Here is a 12,018-nt window from a genome sequence, read left to right on the forward strand (position 1 = left end):
TATCAACAGTATTATGGGGGGTCGACTGTATCAGTTATCTGAAAATTTAATATACAAATGTAAAATACAAGTAATATAATGACATTGATTCTGTAATTGATAAGGAAAATATATTACATCTTTCCTTTTTCAAAATAGTCATATTAATTAAGAATATTGAATAAATTTTCTGTATAATTATATTTAATTAAAATAACTTTGTTAATTAAATTAACTCAATTAAAATATTTAATTTTTGATGATAATATTTGAATTGTACTTTTCGATGAATTTCATAAATGAAGATGTTAAAATATTTATAATAGCTTTCAAGACAAACAAATACCATATTTACTCGCGTATAAGACGATCTTGCATACAGGTCGAGGTGTGACTTTAAAGATCAAAATATAGAAAATTAGATTTATTAATACAATTCTAATTTTATTTTGTTTAATCACAAATAAAATATCAAATGCATGTAAATGCTCACATTGTCCTGCAAAAATTACTGTTTTAAACTTTAAGGAAAAATCTTGTAAATCGACAACATAATTTGTTCATGTAAAGCTGGACAATTGGAAACCTTTTTTTGCCAATTCTTAACAGTCGAATCCACTCTCTGTTGATTACACTTATGAGTTTCTCTGAATTCTAATTTCCGAATAATCATCTGTTTTCACATGGGAATGGATTAAAACTTATATCAGGCTCCTGTATGATTTTGGAATTTCAATCTGAAATTCAATTCAAAAGCTTTGCTTTTCCTATTACTATTCATCTTTACTCCTGACAATACACAAGAATGATTAAAACAACAACAATGGTTCACAAAAATTATTGTAAAAATGCAAAAAATCCTTCACTTGTATGTATAGGATAACCTATGCTTTTGAAGCAGTGAAAAATTAATAAAAACCTCATCTTATATACGAGTAAATACGGTATTTAAAGTTGTAAATAAAAATACAAATATAACTATTTTTATATATTTATATTTTTAAAATATTTTAATAACTATAACAAAATCTTGTTNTTTTATAAAATTTTGTGGTAAAATGAAACATTCTCTCTATTTTTCATATTTGGGCTGAAGATGTTGAAAGATGGTAAGCTATTTTAAGATATAAATATATACTTATATATTTCTTTTATATATGTTATCAAATCTTGATATAGCACCCTCCTGAATAATGCTACTTGTGAAAAAGCATCAATAAATACTTCTGAATAGATCTTTTCCATAAATAATAGAGACCATTTAGTATCTTTGAATTGCTGAATATGCAATTTTAAATTATACTCCTATCATTGAATTTCTTTGAATTGAATACTTCTATCATTGAATAAGCTTTAAAACTCAAATTTTTATATAGACTTCATTAATCCATGTGAAGTAATTTTAATTTCATTGAGATCTTTTAGTTCAGCATCAAACTTGATATAATGTCAATGTCAGAGATGAAAAAAAATTGTGGTGCTAATCAAGGTTTGACTCTGTATATAAGTAAAATAATGTACTGTATTTGTTTCTTCCTTCTTTGAATTGAGACATGAGAATTAAGGTCAAAGTAATTAAAGTATTAATCATTTTTTTTCTTTATGGAGTGTTATGAATTTACTAATAATAATTAATTGAAATTTATTTTTATTTAGATACATTAATTTCTTTCTGAATTTTTAAATTATTAAGGAGAAATTATCAATTTTTCCTGCAAAATGTTAGAAATATTCAAACATTCATTTTAAAAATATATATATTAATTATAAAATAAGCAATATAGGTTTAACTATTTGTTTTTTAAAAACAAAATTATTTTTAAATTTACAAAATTTAAGAAAATTCTTAAAAAAACTCAATACAAAAAGGTGTCTTCTCACTTGTCCTTTCACACACACATGAGAAAAGTAACAGTTCTACAACTGACAAGTGAGTGGACCTTTCATTTGAGGCTACTTGTCTGCCTCAATATGTAAAAATGTTAAAAGATCCTGCTGGCAATGGCACAATATTAAAAAATAAATACATTTGATAAATAAATTATTTTTCTGTTAATTACTTGTTAAAAAATAAATTATCATTTATTTATTAATAAGTAATTATTTAATAGATTATAGAAGTTATATTTTAAAGTTTTATGAACTTTTATTTTTATGAATTTAATAATGACTTATATTACAAAATAAATTTCTATGAATTAGTATTTTTAGCATATAAATTATTTCTAAGTAATGAAATATACTGTAGTTATTCAACTTAGATTCAAGGTGAACTACTATTTTCAATACTTAACATTATAAGGTGGTTAAGTGCACTCTAAATTAATTTTATAGTTTTTCTTAAAAACTATTAAAGTAATTCTTAAAAAATGATTTACTTTTGTACATTATAAAAATTTCTTAGATTTAAAATTAATCTAATGATGAAAACTATTATGGATTTTATTCTTACCAAATTATATTTTAAGTTTTTTTCCTATGTCAGGAATAAAAATTAAAATATTGCTTTAGTAGTCCTTCAAAATTTGTATTAAATTTTTAAGTTTTCAATTATTCATAGATAAAAGAATTTTCATTCTCAAAAATATACTAATTGTTTTTAATACATATGTTAATAGAAGTATTATATTTTTTCTCTTATGTAAAATAATACAGTAGCCGTTTATATTGCTACTCCCTACATATATAATTATATTATCAGATGGTGCAATATAACTGATGTATCTCTTCATTATTGGCTAAAGCACTTTTATATTTGGAAGATTAAAAAATAATTTGTTATATACAAATAAGTTATATAACGAGGCGTACTATATAATTAGTTTTAACAATTTTTGAAATGTCATTTATATGTAGAAATTGTATGAAAAAATCACTAAACTCATACTTTGTTAAAATCTATAATCTTACTTTCTTATTATTTTATTTTAATATAATAATATTTTTAATAATTCAAAAATAACTGAATTTGAAATTTTACCAGAATTATTGGTTTTTGCAATGATAGAAAACTAAAGAACTTTTTTACACTCAGGAAAGTTATACATATTAAATTTGGAAAAATACATTAGTATTTTTCATATTAAAAGGATGAAAAGTTTTGAGTAAGAAACAACTTCAGAAATCTAAGGATTAAAAAAAGAGAGGAATGCAATACATTAAATCTGACTTACAGAACCTGTAACTGATGCGTATCAATTGTTCATTCAACAACCAAACGTTTTCATAACCCCTTCTGGGTTCTTCATCAGGAGAACAGCTGGATCGAATAGCAAACAACGAATTCAAGAAGTTTGAATAAATCCGAACTTCGTAGAGTTTGAATCATTCCATTCGATTGATACGCATCGATTACAGGTTCTGTAAGTCAGATTTAATGTATTGTATACAACCCGATGTGCAGTGGATATTATATAATTATTGAGAGAGGAATGCTTTTTAATATTTGTAAAAAACATTGTGTTATTAAATACTTATTACAAAATATTGAAAAAAAAAATGAAAATGAGATTACATATTTTTGTATTATGTTTCCATATAATAATAATTTGAACAGTTACTAAATTACCATGTTGGATAATGCTAATGAACCAAGTAATTATTTTAATTGATTACGAGTGAGTTGAGAGCATGAGTACCTGCCAGTGTTTGTGCATGCATGTGTATGCTCTTGCTCATTTATATATTTACTTATACCATATACTTAACTATATAATATTTTAAAATATATGATGTATGTATGTTTGTGTTTATACAGATAAGCAAGTGAATAAATTACATGTAAAAAGTGGCAAAGTAACAATTTCACAAAAGTAAATTAATAGTAAAAAGTAAACTTCTTATAACTAAAATGCAATATTTCTTAATCTGTAAAACTTATTCATTTTTAGTAATATAAGTTTTATAAATTAAAAATTAATACAGTACAATAAATGTATGATTTGAAGAACTGATAAGGAATGTACTAAAAAATAAAACTTATTTATTGCAATATTCTTTAATAATAATGTAGAACTTGCTATAGCTTAATGTGATTTAAGATGAAATATCCTGCTTAGTTTTATAAATACTATTGCATCATTCTCGATTTGCTCATATTTCCCGTTACTGTTGTAATTTAATTTCTTTTTAATTTTGTAGGGTAAGTTCAAAAACAATTTGGAGAATGTTTGATAAATTCATTTAAAGTGTAATTTCTCCGTAGTTATATTTTTAAGTAGTGAAGATAAATAAATTCGATCACTATTCCAATTGAGAAAAATCATTTCATCAAGTTACTTTTCCCAATTAGCAAATATCTATTCCGATTTGAAAAGTTGGCAGTAATTCATTGTAAGCAGAAAATTTTAATTTTAAATCTCATAGATCCTATATTATAAGAAAATTTTATAAAATTTTGTGGTAAAATGAAACATTCTATATAAGTAATAGCTCGAAAAGTAATAAGAACAAAGATTAAAATTAAAATCATAGTAAAAGTTTCGTTATTTTAGCCAGTTCAAACAAAGTTATTTCGGGGAAGCTTTCAAATCCAGAAGACACTATATCTATACTCTTCGAAATCATCACTAAGAATATAATTCATCGCCCATGCGATGCTTTCATTAATTATTTCGCAATGCTTATTTATATAATACCTTAATAAACTTAAATTTATCAAGGGAGTGAAATTAATTAAGGAGTGTCCAGATAGCTCTTACTTTCCGTAGGGTTCTAGAGAAATTTGAAAATGTCTTTATAATCGAAAAATCTTTTAGGTTTTTTAAAAATTATAGAGAAAAATTCAGGAAAATAGTTTTATTATTATAGAATTTGTGCATATTGACTTCAGAATCGTTATTTCCTTGATCGAATTTTATGACGGTATGAAGTTGCAGTTACAATATATGTAATTAATAGTAATGGATTGATTATTTCAACTTATATATAAATAGAACAGAATAACAATATATACTTGTATTGAAATAATACTGTACTATCTATACTAATATTATAAAGAGGTAATGTTTGTAAGTAAGTAAGTTTGGATGTAGCGGGTAATCTCCGAAACTACTCATCCGATTTCAAAAATTCTTTCACCAATATTTAGAATGGAACTTCAGGATGGACATAATCTGTATATTATTTCGTTAAACATTCATATAAATTAAAAGATATAATCTAGGTTAAGGCTTTTATGTCCAACAGACAGGGTTCCTACGCACCTGGAAAGTCAGGGAAAATCAGGGAAAGTCAGGGATTTTCATTAGTGTTTGGAAAAGGTCAGGGAATTTCACGAANATTAAAAATATATATAGGTGATAATATTTTTCAAAGATAAATACAAGTTGGCCCTAAAATCAGTTAACAATGTTTTGTTTTGTGTGTTTCAGGCATATCTGTGAATATAAATTGTAAACTGAATCTGTTAAAGCATTGTAAAGTGGCATGTTGACAGATTCCTAATTTTTGACTAATTTCTGTAAAATGTAAGTAATGAAATATTTTATAAAGCAGAAATTTATTTCTTCAATGATTAACTGACTTTTGAACTACCATATTTGAGTGTCAATTGTTAAGGACTTTCTCAAATGCAAATTCAATTCAAATGCTTTTTGGAATGAAAACACTTCAGAAATCTTGAGCACTTTCGAGCTTAACACGTCATGTCAGAATCTGTCAACACCTGCCGATACGTGTAAAGCCCAAAAACACTCAAGTTCTCTAAAAATAATTTCCACTTTTGAAGAGAACAGTTTAATCAAATTTATAAAAACTAATGCAGAGTTTGTTTTCATTCCTTGTTATTTATTTGAGAGAAATAATTTTAATAAATCCACAAAATATAAAAATAAAAATATTAATATTTTGGATCTCAGTTTGTTAACAATATGCCTTATATTAGTTAAAATACTAGAAATGTAAGTTGCTGTTTAAATGTATGTACAAGTTGGGTCCAATACAAGAATTGAAATTGTTTTAGTAAAGAACCAAAACTTCAAAACACATCCACATATAAACAATTCTGTTATAAATTTATCATATTTTACATAATTTAAAGAAAATAAAATAAGTTTTATTATTTCTTAAGTATAACAACTTAAAAAAAATCGAAATGAATTACTTACCAAAATCAATTAAATCAAAATGTAACGAAATAGGTAATAATACTTAAATCTAACATTTAAACTGTTCAATCATTTGTAGAAGACCCAAGAAATTTAAAATACAGAAAAATATTTGCTTTAGCGGCATTTAAAAAACAAAAATATATAGATTCTCGCACTTCCAGAAAACCTTCAAGGAATGTTAATTCTATAACTAAATATTTTTGATATGTCCAAAAGTGCTAGAAGTCACAGGTATGTTGCCTTGTAAAGCTGTTTGTAAATATTGTTTCTGTATATATCAAATTTCACTCATAAATAATGAAAAATTATAACTGTTGTTATAAAAATTATAATACTGAAGGTCAATAATGGCATATGTACCTCACAGTCTGAAAAAATTTTTCAAATACTTTTTCATTTCTGGTAGCCATCTCGAATTCTGTTTCGGCACTTTCAAACTTTGCTGCACTAGAGCTGCAGCAGCTAACTAATAGCAGAAGTTACTAAACTGTCTTATAACAAAGCCAGTTTAACTATTTAAACACAGACTGTCCAAAATCATCTTAAACCACTAAGGACAAAGGAAAAGTTGTTTGACTGGTTTTGTTACAGAAATTTCATTTGTAGCCCAAGGGGTAAAAAGCAAATTCATTTCCATGTATGCAAAAAGAAGAAATTTCCAAGTTAAACAGCTTTACTAGGAAATACACCCTTGTTTTACATTCTATTTTACATCTTAAACTCCACTAATGCAAGTATTCTTCTATCACTTAATTATGCCAATTATAAACTGATTAATTTTGACAATTAGTATATTTGAGATATTACAATATTGCTCTTTTTGTTAGTTTTTAATTTTTAAAGTTTCTTAGTATTTAAAATATACCAGGTTTAGATTAAGTCCCCTGAGGATGGATCTACAGCTCCAAAAATGTTTGGGATTTTTACATCATTCAGCTGTAATAAAGCAGCTTTTTATATAAGTTACTGAAAAGGTCAACTGGATGCATAAACTCAAAGGCAATTAAAATGAATAAAAAAATATATATAACAGATTGGTGAAAATGAATGAATAATTTTTAACTTGAAAAATTTGAATAACTTTAACTTTAATGTGTGATTTAAATGAATAAAAAAATATTTTTAACAGATTGGTGAAAATGAATGAATAATTTTTAACTTGAAAAATTTGAATAACTTTAACTTTAATGTGTGATTTAAACTTATATTGATTAATTCTTTTTACTTTTATGTCCTTAATGTTTTAATTTTTAGTTTTATATTGTCTACTTGGACCTTGTTTATAAACAGGACTTTATTATACTGGTATACTACATCAGTATAATAAATCCTGTTTATAAACAAAGTCTAAGTAGACAATATAAAAACAAAAAATTGTATTGATTATAGTACAGTAAAAGCCGTTGTTCTGGTTAAGCCTTAATGCTCTCCCTCGCCCCCGCGGGGGAATTTCGAAAAATCCCTTCTTAGTGAGCGTTTCCATGACGNGGAATTCCTTGAAAAATAGTTTGAAAAAATTTAAATCTGCTTAATTAATCTACTATATATTGACGCCAAGGAAATTATTGCTATAATTTTATATGTAACTGTATTTAGTCCTAACTGTGTTTGTTTTTTGCTATCAATATTTTTAATAATGAACTATTGAAATAATTGTTTAAAAAATCATAATTATTGTAACATCGTCATAAGGTCAGATTGCAAATACGCGTTGTTTCAATATGAATGAAATACTGTATTAAATTTTCAGATTTTTTAAACACATTAATATTTCTCCATTTATATATTCTAATAATAGTACTGTATTTAAACGTGCAATAGAATTAAAATGAAAAGAGGATTACTACAAAAACAATATTGAAATCTTTCATGGTCTTTAATTATATGTTACATTTTATCAAAATAATTTATCGATTTTAATTAACATAATTTTAGTATAATGAAAAAATTAACAATAAAGAGAAAAAAACGGAAAGCATTTAAATTTGCCCATTTTTTTCGTTTATAATATCAATTATCTAATTACATAGAACCATTACATATACTAAATAATTATTGATGTTCGTTTATTGATTTTAATATTGTAATATCAAAATAGTGATTAGAAAGGATAAGTATTAACAGTAAATTTAGTTAGTTAGTTACATTACTATTTATACATTTATATGTTTAATATAAGTAACCATGTAATTAACTGAGTTACTTTATGTGAATATAAATTATTATTATATGTAGTATATAAGTTCTATGTATGATTGACTATAAAATTATTATATAATGCTTTATAGAATTAATCTAATTAATAATAATTGGATTGGAATATTAAAAATTTGAACTCGTTTAAATTTAAACAGATTGTGTAGAATAATGTGGTCGTATAAAATAAAAAATTTAAAAATTTCTCAGAAAAAGTTTTTGAGAATTTTAAAGTTTAAAGAATTTGTTTTTTAGCTTGATTCAAAATCATATGCTATTATTATATTGTTAAATTGAATCTTGGTTTTTTTCTGACATTGCGTGCGTTTCCAACAGTTTTTTCCCCACTCGTTATTTTCCCATTGTATTCATTCATATACATTATTATAATTACTTTCGATAGTATTCTTGAGTACAGTTCATGAAATTTCACCGAAGACCGGATAACCGAGGGATTAAGGTGTCAGTCTTGCTCGGGAGGAGCCAGGAACGAATTCGGATGGGAAAAACCTCAAGAAGTTTTTGCGGTGGTCCGTTCCGGATATGTCAGATCAGTCTCTCACCACCGGTCGCTCCATTGTAGATCTGGCCGAACCCATGATGGGCATAAAATGAAGGCCCTATCAGGATGCTAAGAAGGCCTTTATTCTATGTCCATCAAGAGTCAAAAAAGAAATGAACAATTGAAAACGATTTGAACAGAGATGAATATATAAAGAGAAATTTTCAAGGAACAGAATCGGTGACGTTTATATCAATTTCTAAACCCTGACGGAAAGATTGTAGTAAAGATATATATATATATTGTTAGATACGCGTAACAACTCCACTGATTCATCTCTACAATAGTTTAATTTCAAAATGTTATCTAATTTCTAATCAAGAGGACTCATTATTTTTTTTTTTTATTTTAGGAAAATTTTCCACAAATGCAGGATGTAGCAATTTTCAAATACAGAGAACTTAGAATTCGTTTATCTGTTTCTTTCGTTATTTTATAAGTGAAACCGTTTATAAAGTATAGATGGAAAAAAAACGAGATCACATTCTACGATAGCTGTTTTTTCCCTTTTCTGTCTAGCTCCAACAAAAAAATTTTAAAAAAATTTTATTAAGCCCTATTACGAGTGATTGATTTCCTCGTTGAAAATGATAATTTGATTACTTTTCTTATTAACCCGAATTCTAACAATTATACTGTTGAGCAATGTGCTTTAATTTAATGGCAAGATTTTTTTTAATAGGGCAAAATGTTTTGAATGAAGTAAGGCGCGTTACGTTTGTGATTGTTAAAATAGAAAAATAAAAACATCACGAAGAATCAAAACTTTATTCATTTATAAATTACTGTTAATTACAAGAATTCTGAATATAAGATTACTTTCGATACCTTATCGAAAACAAATATGTAAAGAATTTGGAAGAATTATACGCTAGTTTCTTTTATTTGTATGAGTTACGTGTTAAATAATGCTGACCTCAATCCACACGTTTATATAGTACGGTATATTAGTAGTTTCGTGGTCATTGTGTTACTGATTTTAATTTTTGATTTTTTTTTTTTCATTTCTAATTTACAAGTAATGCAATGTAATAATGTCAGTTTGCAGTTTGTCTCTACGAGGAAAGATTGTGAAGTTCCAATTCCAACCGAATCATGATTCTCTTAATCTCTGACAGAACGGGTTATCCGGATGGCCGAGTGGTCAAGATGGCAGCCTACCGCACTGGGTGACCCGGGTTCGAATCCGAACGGGTCCCCCAGAGCGGTAGGCTGCCACCATGACAGCTCGGCCATCCGGCCGCTAACTGCTATATCGATTAGGTTTAGTTTGGTCAACCTAACGATAGGCTCTTCTCGTTGAGAATTCTTGGATACCTTCAGCCATAACTTCTTCCACACTTCGTTCGTGCATTTATCAGTTAATTCTTGCCAAGCGAAGCCGATGTTTCCTATGGCATCCGTGATGTTATAGTTTTTCCAAACATAGATTTAAAGAAAGTACATATTTTACCACCTTTTTCTGATTGGTTCCTGTTCGTAAATAATCGTATTATATATGAATCAATGAAATGCCGTGATAATTTAAATCGGCGTGAATTTTGAGCTTTTTTTTTTTTTTAGGTTTCGAGCAGACCGCGTTATATCGAATCAGCGTTAAGCGAGATCTTACTGTATCTATGGTGTATAAATTCTGCTTGATGCATTGGGAGGATTTTGACGCATAAATTAATTTGTTATAACATCAACGTTAAACAATATAATTTCGTGCATATTAACGAGGTATTAGCGTATAAATATGTAACTGAGCTGCTGCATGATATGAGTCATCGTAAAGAAGCTTTCCAGTAAGGAGAAACTATGTATTTTGGACCAGCTAAAGAAAAGTTTTTCTGTTGAGAAAATAGCATTAGAAGTTAATGTTGGGCTTTGGAGTGTATCCAGAATAAAAAATAATGAGCTACCATATCACGAAAATTTAAGAGCTGGCAGGAAGAAAACGTTGAGCGCCAAAACAAAACGTTTGATAACGAGTGGAGAGGGAATTGAAACATAGCTTAGGAATAGAAGTGAGTACTTCAACTATCCGCAGATGCCTAAAACGTAACAGTTTGAAAGCCCAAGAAGCCTAAATTTACCAAATTACATAAACAGAAAGGTCTTAATTTTGCCAAACGCTATAAAGACTGGCCTTAGAAGATTGGAAGAGGATTGTATGGTCAGATGAATCCAAAATTAAGAGTTTGTTCAGATGGGCGAAAATGAGTATGGACTACATCGATGACCATAACTGAGCGAGAAATACGGACAACATTGAAATTTGGTGGTGGCAGTCTTATGGTCAGGGGCTATTACCTATTTTGGGCCTGGAATGCTACGTTCTGTACCTAATAGAATGAATAGCGTTATTTACACTGAGAGAATGATTTTTTACAATCTGTTGGTTATTACCACATTGATAGCTCTTTCATTTATCAGCAAAGTAATGATCCAAAACATACTGTACATTCAGGAGGGCAATGTCATAGCTTCAAGATCAAAATACTAGTCTGCTTGAGTGGCCGTTTAAATTGCCTGATCTCAATCCGATTGAACACATCTGGTCCCTTCTTAAACGTCGCTTGTCTGACTATGCAGCTCCTTCTGAAAACATCCACTAATTATAGGAACGTGTCAGAATGAGTGGAACAAAATAACATTGCACGATGGCAGGAATATTATTAATTCTATGCCTGATCGTATTAGGAAGGTTTTAAAGGCCAAAGGAGGCTATACTGATAATTGAAGTGTACATTTTCCATAAATATGATAATTTTTAAATCAAAATCCTCCCAATGCATATGTTCTTTGTATGTTACAGTAGAGCGTCGTTTATCCGAATCAATTGGGGACTGGGGTGGTTCGGATAACTTATTTTTCGGATAACGAATCGTACGAAAAAATATATTAATTTATCCCATGTTGAAATTTCTCTCCGTTGCGTGTCGCTTCGCGTTGAATTGTCGTCGATGTTAAGCCTAACGAAGACTATTGTATCATTAAAAATTATTTTTTTATTTTGTACAAGCAAAATAAATTTATTGAAAAATATAAAAACAATAAAAAATTATACTTCATATGTTAATTTAGTATCAAAAACGTAAAATATTTGAGTAGCCCGAGAAATAGCCAAAGATTGCAGCGCCACAGCACTGGCGAAAATTTAAATTTGCCGACTGGAATTCTTTCGGA

This window comes from Centruroides sculpturatus, unplaced genomic scaffold (assembly GCF_000671375.1).
Source record: "Centruroides sculpturatus isolate CEXI.00-Female unplaced genomic scaffold, Cexi_2.0 scaffold349, whole genome shotgun sequence".
Taxonomy (NCBI): Eukaryota; Metazoa; Arthropoda; class Arachnida; order Scorpiones; family Buthidae; genus Centruroides; species Centruroides sculpturatus.